Raw genomic sequence first — 10,696 nt, forward strand, 5'->3', positions numbered from 1 at the left:
TAATAATAATAATAATAATAATAGACTTTATTTGTACATAATTGTGTAAAAGTATATACATATCCTGTATTGGTAGCTAGTACAAAACGGATTGGAAAGCAGTTTCACTGTTCAAAGTTCCAACCCTTATCGCTTCTGTAATATGTGTTATTATATATAGTGTACATGTAAAAAAGAAAGAAAATAAAACAAACAAAAATCATGATTAAAGGTCTAATCTAAAAAAAAGGAAAGAAAAGTGTTTAATTCTGATTCATAAATAAAAGTTTCTTGTATGAATATTTAAATTGCTGTGCCGATTGAAGTTTAAGTGATGATGGCAATTTGTTGTAAATATCATATATACAATACGTAAATGACCGTCGAAAAATCTGCATTCGGTGCGGAGGTGGTGTTATTAATCCTTTAAATCGTAAATTGAAATTGTGCACATCAGTACGATATCTAATTTTTTGATGCAGGTATTGTGGTATTTTTGTACAAATTATGGAATGATAAAGGGAAGCCGAGTGAAGCTTCCTTCTATTACTCATTGTTAGCCATTGAGCTTCTTTAACCTTGTGCGAAATGCGATTATATTTTCTAATACCATATACATAACGTATGCATGAGTTTTGCACATTTTGAATACGACGCATTTCACATTTGGTCAAGCAAGGGCCATATACAACATCACAAAAGTTGAATCGACTTAAAATTAGCGCATCAGTTAGCATTAGTTTTATGTTAGGTGAAATTACATGTCGATGAGGAAAAAGCATTTTTAATCCAGCATAAGATTGTCGGACACATTTAGTAACATGCTCTTTAAAGCGTAAGTTGTTGTCTAGCTCTAACCCTAGGCTCCGCGCTACGTCGGAACACGTTATTGTATTATTGCCTATACTTAGTTTTAATGTGTCCATTGCCTGCTCCTTTAACTTTCCAAAAACCAGAAAAGTAGATTTCGACGCTTTAAGGTTAAGTTGATGTTTACGAGATATATCTTCTAAGATTTCTAGTTCCTTGTTAATTAGGTCATTCATAATACCTATATCAGCAGGAGAGAACGTGTACCTGATTTGAGTATCATCGGCGTATAAGTACCCCTTGCCATGTTTTAAGCAAGTATTAATATGAGAAGTATATACGCAAAACAGCAAAGGACCTAGAACGGAGCCTTGCGGGACCCCACTATTGACTTTCGTCAACGGAGATGTGCCCATATTTGTCTCTACATACTGAGAACGATCTAATAGATAACTTTCCATAAAATCCACGGCTGATCTTGAAAACCCGATAAAATGCAAAATAGCAAGCAATAACCTGTGATTTACAGTATCGAACGCTTTAGAGTAGTCTAATAAGATTAGGACGGTTGTTTTCCCTTCGTCGGTATCCCGTAATATGTCATCTACTATGTTAAGCATGGCTGTAACACAACTGTAACCACGGCGAAATCCAGATTGATTATCAGGCAAGACGTTGTACTCATTCAAGTGCCGTTTAATTTGGTGACACATTATTTTTTCCAGTACCTTAGATAGTACAGGCAAAATGGATATAGGTCTAATATCATTATACGTGGTAATGTTAGATTTTTTCGGAAAAGGAATAATTTTCGATACCTTCCACGCATCGGGGAAAACCCCTTCAAGAAGACAAGAATTCATTAGGTGTACTATATATGGTAGCACACATGGGCAACATAATAGAATCATGTCTATACTAATTCCATCATCACCAATTGCATTCGACTTAATTTCCAATAAACATTTGTATATCACTTCCTCACTGACGGTTGAAAAAGTAAAGAGTGTTTCAAAATGAATTTTGGTGTTTTGTTTATAAAAATCTAACAAACTAGCATCAGGTGAAGAGAAAGTAGAGAATTGCAGGAGACACTTATTAATTTCCTCTGGCTTATTGAGATCATCTGGTAGAGTGTTTGAGTTTGATTTTTTATGTACACCTAAAGCTGTAAGTGTATTCCACAAAACTTTACTATTGCCAAGATTATTTTTTATATTCAGTTGAAGATACTTATTTTTCTCATGAGTTATTACTTGCGTGGTGTAATTTCGTAGAGTTTTATAATAATTCCAGTGACTAGTTGATTTTGTCCTTTTGAACTTTTGGAACGTTTTGTCACGTAATTCCATTAACAATTTCACGGAGTCAGTGAGCCATGGAGGTCTCTGTTTTTTTATTATAACTTCCTTAAGGGGAGACAAGGTATCAAAAATGTTTATTAACAATTGCTTTAGAAGACTTACCTTATCGTTAATGGTACGAATGTAGAGTAAATCGCAAAAGGGCGTGATTGTTAAAAAATGTTCCAAGAGATTTGCATCTATCCGTTTCAAGTTTCTGAACTTTACTTTTGCATGCGTCTGTTGGAATTGCTTGAATCTAAATTTGCAGAACACTAAAAGGTGGTCAGATATATTAAAGACGTCTCTGGTACCACATAAATATGAGTTATCAGCATAATCGCGACAAACTAAAATGATATACAGCAAGGTAGCGCTGTTTTTGCCTAATCTAGTTGGAGTGTTTATAATTTGCTTTTCCGCTGTCCGTTAGATAGCCACATTATCCTCCCATCAGATGTCCACACATGCGATTTCCCGAATTTGGTTTTGGCGGCCTTCAACATATCGTAGCGCATCTTTGTTAAATCCTCGCTCACGGAATAAGGAGTTTTCTTGAAGAGTTTTTTATTATTGAAAACTTCGGATTTCTTGTAATACGCAATGAATTTTACCAAAATGGGCCGTGTTGAATTACTAATTTCACGTCCCACTCTATGAGATCTGTCAATATCTTCTGGATATACTGTGACGTTTAATTTTTCTTTAATCAGTTGACACACAAGTAAATTTGTGTCCTCATCCTTGGTTTCAGGAATGCCGTAAACCCGAAGATTGTTCCTTCTTGAGTACTGCTCTAGTTGATCGCATTTTTTTGTTAAAACATCAATATGCTGATTAGCTTCTTTAATTTGAGCTTCGTATATATGAAACTTTTCCAGTATAGCATCAAGTTTTTGATTTATCTTTGTTTCGAGAGTATCTGCGACGGCCTTGGTAATTTTTAGAATAAATGTGTCTTCATCGGAAAGACCGGACATACCTTGGATGGATTCCTGCTTTGTCTTGCTCATATTTAGTTGATATTACACACACTGCACGTATGTCGAAACTTACTTTTAGATTCGCAGTTCCAAACAAGCAGCAATATTCACGTTTCACTAATTAATGACTTGATTTATATGTTAATTTTGCACTTGAAATCAGAATTTGATCCTATATAAATTCGGGACGTTCACAGAAAATTTTATATATGACGAAGTAAATGCACTAAGCTACAATATCGATGGACAGCTTTTCACGCACGTCTATTCACATGCCGCCATTAAATACATAAAATTTCTCTATCATAGAAAGTGTCAGTAAGCATAAACAATCAAAAGAAAATTGCAGTACCATATCAAGTTATCATCATATACGTTTTGGTTAGAAATTCTAGTTTTATTTTAAATACTTTAAGTAAATTTGTACCATTCTAAAAATTTGTTTAGGGTCAAATATTAAAAATTAGTTTCTGCATTTTTAAAGCTTTTTTTTTGTTATTGTACAATAGATAAAAACTTTAAATTTAACATGCGAAATCTCTATGTTGCGTTCCGAAACGGGACTACAATGGTGATGTCTATTATATTTACAAGAGTGTCTTAAGTTTTACATTTTTTACAAATATAATTTTGACTATTTTCGATTGTGATGTTAGCGCATATTTGATGATCATTCCTATTACATTGTGTACACATAATTTCACCGTTTTCACCAGCACAGTACACGGCGCGGGGTTACATTTTTATTTTTGGACATTAGACTACTATTAGACCATATAATAAAAATCATAACTGAAAACAAAAATATTTGATGCACCACACAAATTACACCCCTAGCAATAAATAACCGCAAAAAACCGAAAAAATCAATTATTTCCAAAACGGCGCTGGGTTACATTTTTATTTTTGGACATTAGACTACTATTAGACCTTATAATAATAATTATAACTGAAAACAAAAATATTTGATGCACCACACAAATTACACCCTTAGCAATAAATAACCGCAAAAAATAGAAAAAATTTAATTATTTCCAAAACGGCGTGGGGTTACATTTTTATTTTTGGACAGTAGACTACTATTACACCATATAATAAAAATCATAACTGAAAACAAAAATATTTGATGCACCACATTAGTTACACCCCTAGCAATAGATGACCGCAAAAAACAGAAAAAATTAATTATTTCCAAAACGGCGCGGGGTTACATTTTTATTTTTGGGCATTAGACTACTATTAGACCATATAATAAAAATCATAACTGAAAACAAAAATATTTGATGCACCACACAAATTACACCCCTAGCAATAAATAACCGCAAAAAACCGAAAAAATTTAATTATTTCCAAAACGGCGTGGGGTTACATTTTTATTTTTGGACATTAGACTACTATTAGACCATATAATAAAAATCATAACTGAAAACAAAAATATTTGATGCACCACACAAATTACACCCCTAGCAATAAATAACCGCAAAAAACCGAAAAAATCAATTATTTCCAAAACGGCGCGGGGTTACATTTTTATTTTTGGACATTAGACTACTATTAGACCATATAATAAAAATCATAACTGAAAACAAAAATATTGGATGCACCACATTAGTTACACCCCTAGCAATAGATGACCGCAAAAAACAGAAAAAATTAATTATTTCCAAAACGGCGCGGGGTTACATTTTTATTTTTGGGCATTAGACTACTATTAGACCATATAATAAAAATCATAACTGAAAACAAAAATATTTGATGCACCACACAAATTACACCCCTAGCAATAAATAACCGCAAAAAACCGAAAAAATTAATTATTTCCAAAACGGCGCGGGGTTACATTTTGAAATTTTGACAATTATAGTGCTTGCACTTTAAGTTTATTGTACTTTTTAAAAAATGGGAAAAAAACCTGTACCAACAAAGTTACCCTTATTTTTTAACCCCCTTTCAACCCCTAATATTATTAATAAAAAAATTTTTTATAAAAACTTTTAACTTCATGTGTGCAAGTCCATTTGAGGTGACTTCAAACTTTATTTTATTATTTTATATGAAATAAGGTCTATTGCTGGAATCTATTGCTAACTTGATGTAGGTATTTATGAATCAAAAGGTTTGTTTAAAAAATGGAATTAGTCACGCATTCACGCATGCGCAAACCAATTTTAATGAATGTAATAGATGTAGGTACATATATCGTTCTTAATTTGCCGTGGAATTGGAAGTTTCGAATTTTCCTAAATTTTTTGCCTTCGATTCTCTTTTCTTGATTATCATTTGTCTAAACCTCGGTCTAAACGAGTGTCCTCGGGAGTGTCTAAACAATGCACCTTAGTCCTTAGGGGAGGCCTCTCCCGCAATAAGTTGTTTCAGAATCGGACGTACAGATCGAGATACAGATGGACAATAGCTAAGTGTTTCCACTCGGTTTTTTTGTCTAATTTTTTTGAAATTGTTTTCTTGGTTTCTATCAGGGACAGTGCACGAAGGCACTAGACAAACCACCGCGTGTGTTCTATTTGGGGAAGATCCCATTATGACGCAAACGTGATTAATTGCAATCTGCAATCGTCCGGAATCCAATGTATCGATACCGCCCACCACAGTACTTAACCGATTAATCTGAAAATCTGCCGTATTGGAACCACGATACAGGAACCATCAACTAAGTAGGTATAACCGAGGGTATAACAAATTATGCAGTAGCAAGTTTGTCATGTCATGGGTCTTTTTGGGTCAAACCGAGGGTCAAACTAAAAGGGGAAAATCAAATTGTAAATATTCCCTTGTTTAAGAGATGCGGAGAAAAGTTAAAAAAATGCAATTTCAGAATGACGTTGTAGGTAGGTACGTATATTTTTAGGAAATATTGTTTATTTAACATTTCTTTATTAATTCAATATCAAATTATAATCACAGCAAATCTCCAAAATGTATTTACTTGATCGTTGTTATTTTTCGTCTCCCTAGCAACCCATCTCATAGCTACCTTGCCATCGCCACATATTGTTTTATAAAAATGTTTATTACAAACGTTTGTTAATAATGATTGTTGAATAATCTGCCGTTTTCAAAATTAGTATACGGGGTCAGGTAGGAAAGCCATGGAACACTCTGTATATTTTAAGATAGTATATTACATCTTTAAATAATAACACAATGAATAATGTGTAAAAAAATAAAAAAAGGTTTAAGAAACGGTGCAAATATAATTCAAGACCCTGTTCAAAACTAAATAGAATATTGAATTTTTTAAAATTTTTTTAATTATATTTGAATCAATTTTAAAATTTTTTGAATTTTTTAGTGTTATATTGGTCTGCGCATTGATTCCAGGCCAAAGAAGACCATACACCAAACACTACCTAGCTAGCTCTTTAATTATAATTTTCCCAGCGCATATCTTCATACCTGCACAGAGGGAAGATTCGATACTGATCTCAGTTATTTTTATAACTCCTAACAGACAGTGGGTAATTTTAAAATCCTCAAATTCCAAAGCGGCTTCCACTAAATTCTGACAAATGAACTTTGGGCTAGAATCCAACAAAACTAATCGTGATTTAAAAATGAGACTGCATTGTCGTTAATAGTGAAAGGTCCGAAATAGCACATACATTTTTAATTTACGTGAAATTACAATGTGACTTTCAGCCGATGTCGGTGTAATCACTCTCATGTTCATGATGAGCAGCCCATTTGATCTCTTGGATTGAGCAAACAAAACCTTGTCATTGTAAATGTAGCGATTCTCACTATTCAGAACCGAATATTACTCTTTATCCAGAGCAGATGCAGAAGTCATCGAGAACAAATTTTTACCCGCTTCCGGAACAAACCACACATCCTTTCGGTAACCCTTTTTACTCTTACCATTGACAATCATTTCAATGTTGAAAATGCCCTTGCCAAGCGCCTTCATTAATTGATCATTTACGTACTTTTCTGGGAAAAAAATCCTCAAAAGTAGAAAATCAATTACTGTTCATGGTCATGTGCTGCGTTGCACCGGTATCTGCAATCCAAAAATTGGGGGAATCCACACATTTTGCGATATCCGATTGGCTGACAAACTCAGATCCTTCCTAACTGGTCAGACTTGGCTTCTTGGATTCGTACAGTCCCGCTTATAACCTTTCTAATATTTTGGGACACACTTCTTTGACTTGTCGTCACTCCAACCGCCCTTACCGTGACCATTCCCCTGCTTGGGTTCATTAGGCTAATTTTGACTTTCAAAATAGGCAGCATCCTCAGTAGAACTATTTGAGAAACTTCTATCATTCAGTCGCTACTCAAATACACACAACCTCTCCCGAAGATTATCCATGGTTAAATTTTCTTAGGTAGGTACTGATTCCCAAGCATTAATAGTACAGTCAAATTAGATCAAATTTCCACGAATAGCGGAAGTAATTGAAAGAAAGCTGAAAATTGGTATAGAGGTACATTAGGGCTTGTATTCGAACATACTAAAAGTCGGGACCAAAACTCCAATGGCTGGAGCCGCCATCTTGGAAAAAAGGTGCTCCAAATCACTTTTTCGCTGATATCTCGGTAACCGTGCATTCTAGCAAGTAAAGTTTCATATAAAAAAAGAAAGATAATAAAATTTTGTATAAAAAAGATGGTATGCACTTTTTTTGTATTTTCGATATTTACGTCGATATTCCACATTGAATATAGAGCATACTCTTTTTTCCGATGTAGGTGCATTACTTTCAGCGCTCGCGTGCTTTAAACATGAATATGTTTAAAAAATTGATTTAGTTGACATTTTAGGGCCTGTTGACCAGTGAAGAGAAGGGCAGTTTTATCTAAAATTAAACACTTACGACCTATCGTACTCACTCAACATATGTGTTTTGTATTTCTCGTTAATACAATCACTGTTAATGTATGGAATTGTTGGCTGGGGGTATTTTATGCTATAGTGAATCCTTATACAGCCTTATACAGGGTGGTGCCTAGCACGACGCAGCACAGGGATGTCAATGGTAATTTCTTTATAGTCAATTACTAGCTCCCCTAATTATTTTAGAGCAAAAGTCTAAAGAAGTTTTTGTAGAGAAAAAAATACTGCATCTGTTCATACTATTACCAAAGAGTACCCCTCTTTCCTATATTACTTATATTATAACTTTCCGTTTTTCAAAATCGTAGAAATCGACAAAATAAAAAATTACATTTTTCTATTTCGATGTGGAAACAATACCAAAACCGTACTTGATTGGCCCAGTTTGCGTGCGTTTCTAGACAGAAATGATGCTGAAAGAAATAGAAACGCATTATTTTTTTTATTTTGTTGGATTGGTACCCCTCGCTTTTTTGCTGTCAACGGTATCCGTCAAATCAAAACTAAACATAACCTTTAAAGTGTAAATAACGTACGAGGAACTTGACCGATTGTATTAATTCCGATTAATTTTGAATATATACTCCAAAGAGTAGAACTTTTTTTATTTTTACTTAGCGTAGTAAAATATGCCAGCAGTACATTCTTGCTTACTTTTTGAACTCCCTTCTCGGCCAGCCAGTTTTCAAAAATGTTGTACTCCTCGTACTTTACTTTCGATTTTACAGGCAGTAAATTTAACGTCGCTTCATTGGCAATCTCTTGGATCTCTGGTGAGGTACAAGAGACGTGTTTGTCATCTGTATTAATCATAACTGCCGCAAAATGGAATTATGACCAAATAATTAAAAGTTTGAAGTTTGAAAATACAGGAATCAGGTTAGCCAACGTGAAAATAAATGAACTGTGTCTATTACCTACATACACTGAATGATAGTTTAAAATTACCTAACAACGCCTAAAGGCAATATTTATAATTTGTATAATTTATTATTTAAAATAAAAGTCGAAATAGAAAAAAATAGTATAAAGCACACGTGTCATTTGTCTACTTGTCGCACTCGGCTTTTGCCGCATTCGCCGCTACGCGGCTTATGCGGCAAACTACCTCGTGCGACAATCTTCGTCAAATGACACTTGTACTTTAATATACTATTTTATAAATCAGTGATGCTTGGGAATCTTTTAACAAACTACAAGCGCGTCGCATCTAAGTTACCTATCGTTGTTTGACGTCCAACGATTTTTATATTTAATTCTGTAATCTTGTACCTACTGCTTGGAATCGGCCAATTGGGTTACTTAACACTAAATACACACGTTACTGGGCGGGCATTATTTCCAGCAAAAAACAACTTTAACTTTAACATTTCTCGTCAGTTAAATGCATGCTAAACAATTTTATGATTAACTAATTTATAAACAAGTATAAATTTAATAAACGTCAAAGGCAAATAATGAAACGTGATCGCTGATTTTTTAGGTAATTCCAAGGCATATCTGGTTTATTGAAAAATGAACCTTTTTATTTTGTTAATTTCTACGGTTTTGAAAAACAGAAAATCATTATAAGTAATCGTATGAACAGATGCAGTATTTTTTCTCTAAAAAAACTTCTTTAGACTATTGCTCTAAAATAATTAGGGAAGCTAGTAATTAACTATAAAGAAATTACCATTGACATCCCTGTGCTGCGTTGCGCTAGGCGCCACCCTGTATACCTAAGGAATCAAATGTAATGAATTTACGCCAACTTTACTGTAACAAAATCCTCAAGTTCATAAAAACATCCAAAATTACTGCCCAACATGCACTCTCATTATACAGGCCAGGAAGACCATAATATACTTTTTCCAAGGTCTGAAAAAACAATCGGTAAACGATGTGCTCAGTACATTGCTCCAAGGCTTTATTCCATTCTACCGCGCGAAATGAAAAAGATATCTACCTATACCGCTTTCACGAAAATAGTTCAGGTGTGGATACTGGAACAGCGCTATGTACTATTTCGCGAATTGTTAATGGAATTGTTTAGTTTAGTTTATTATTTTTTTTATGAAATGAAGTCAAGTTTGATTTATATTTTTTTTGTAAATTCCCCATATCCATTACAAGTAGTTCAAACGACTTCGGATTTTGGCAATATTTATTTTTCTTAGTTTCCTTATGTAGGAATCTTTTGTATTCGGCTATATAGTATAAAAATAAATATATTATGTATTATTTCCTTCTCTTAGATGGTCAACAGGCCTTAACAATGTCAGTCAATTTTTTAAACATATGTTTAAAGCACGCGAGCGCTGAAAGTAATGCACCTGCATCTGAAAAAAGATTATGCTCTATATTCAATGTGGAATATCGACGTAAATAACGAAAATACAAAAAAAAGTGCGTACCATCTTTTTTATACAAAATTTTATTATCTTTCTTTTTTCATATAAAACTTTACTTGCTAGAATGCACGGTTACCGAGATATCAACGGAAAAGTGATTTGGAGCACCTTTTTCCCAAGATGGCGGCTCGAGCCATTGGAGTGTTGGTCCCGACTTTTAGTATGTTCAAATACAAGCCCTAATGTACCTCTATACCAATTTTCAGCTTTCTTTCAATTATTTCCGCTATTTTTCCTAATTTGACTGGCCTATAATAAATTCATGGTATTTGACAGACATCATGTTCAAAACACGATTCAGGAACAGTGTAAAAAGACGGAATAAGATGG

The sequence above is a fragment of the Photinus pyralis genome, unplaced genomic scaffold (genome assembly GCF_008802855.1).
Source record: "Photinus pyralis isolate 1611_PpyrPB1 unplaced genomic scaffold, Ppyr1.3 Ppyr1.4_LG1, whole genome shotgun sequence".
NCBI classification, from domain to species: domain Eukaryota; kingdom Metazoa; phylum Arthropoda; class Insecta; order Coleoptera; family Lampyridae; genus Photinus; species Photinus pyralis.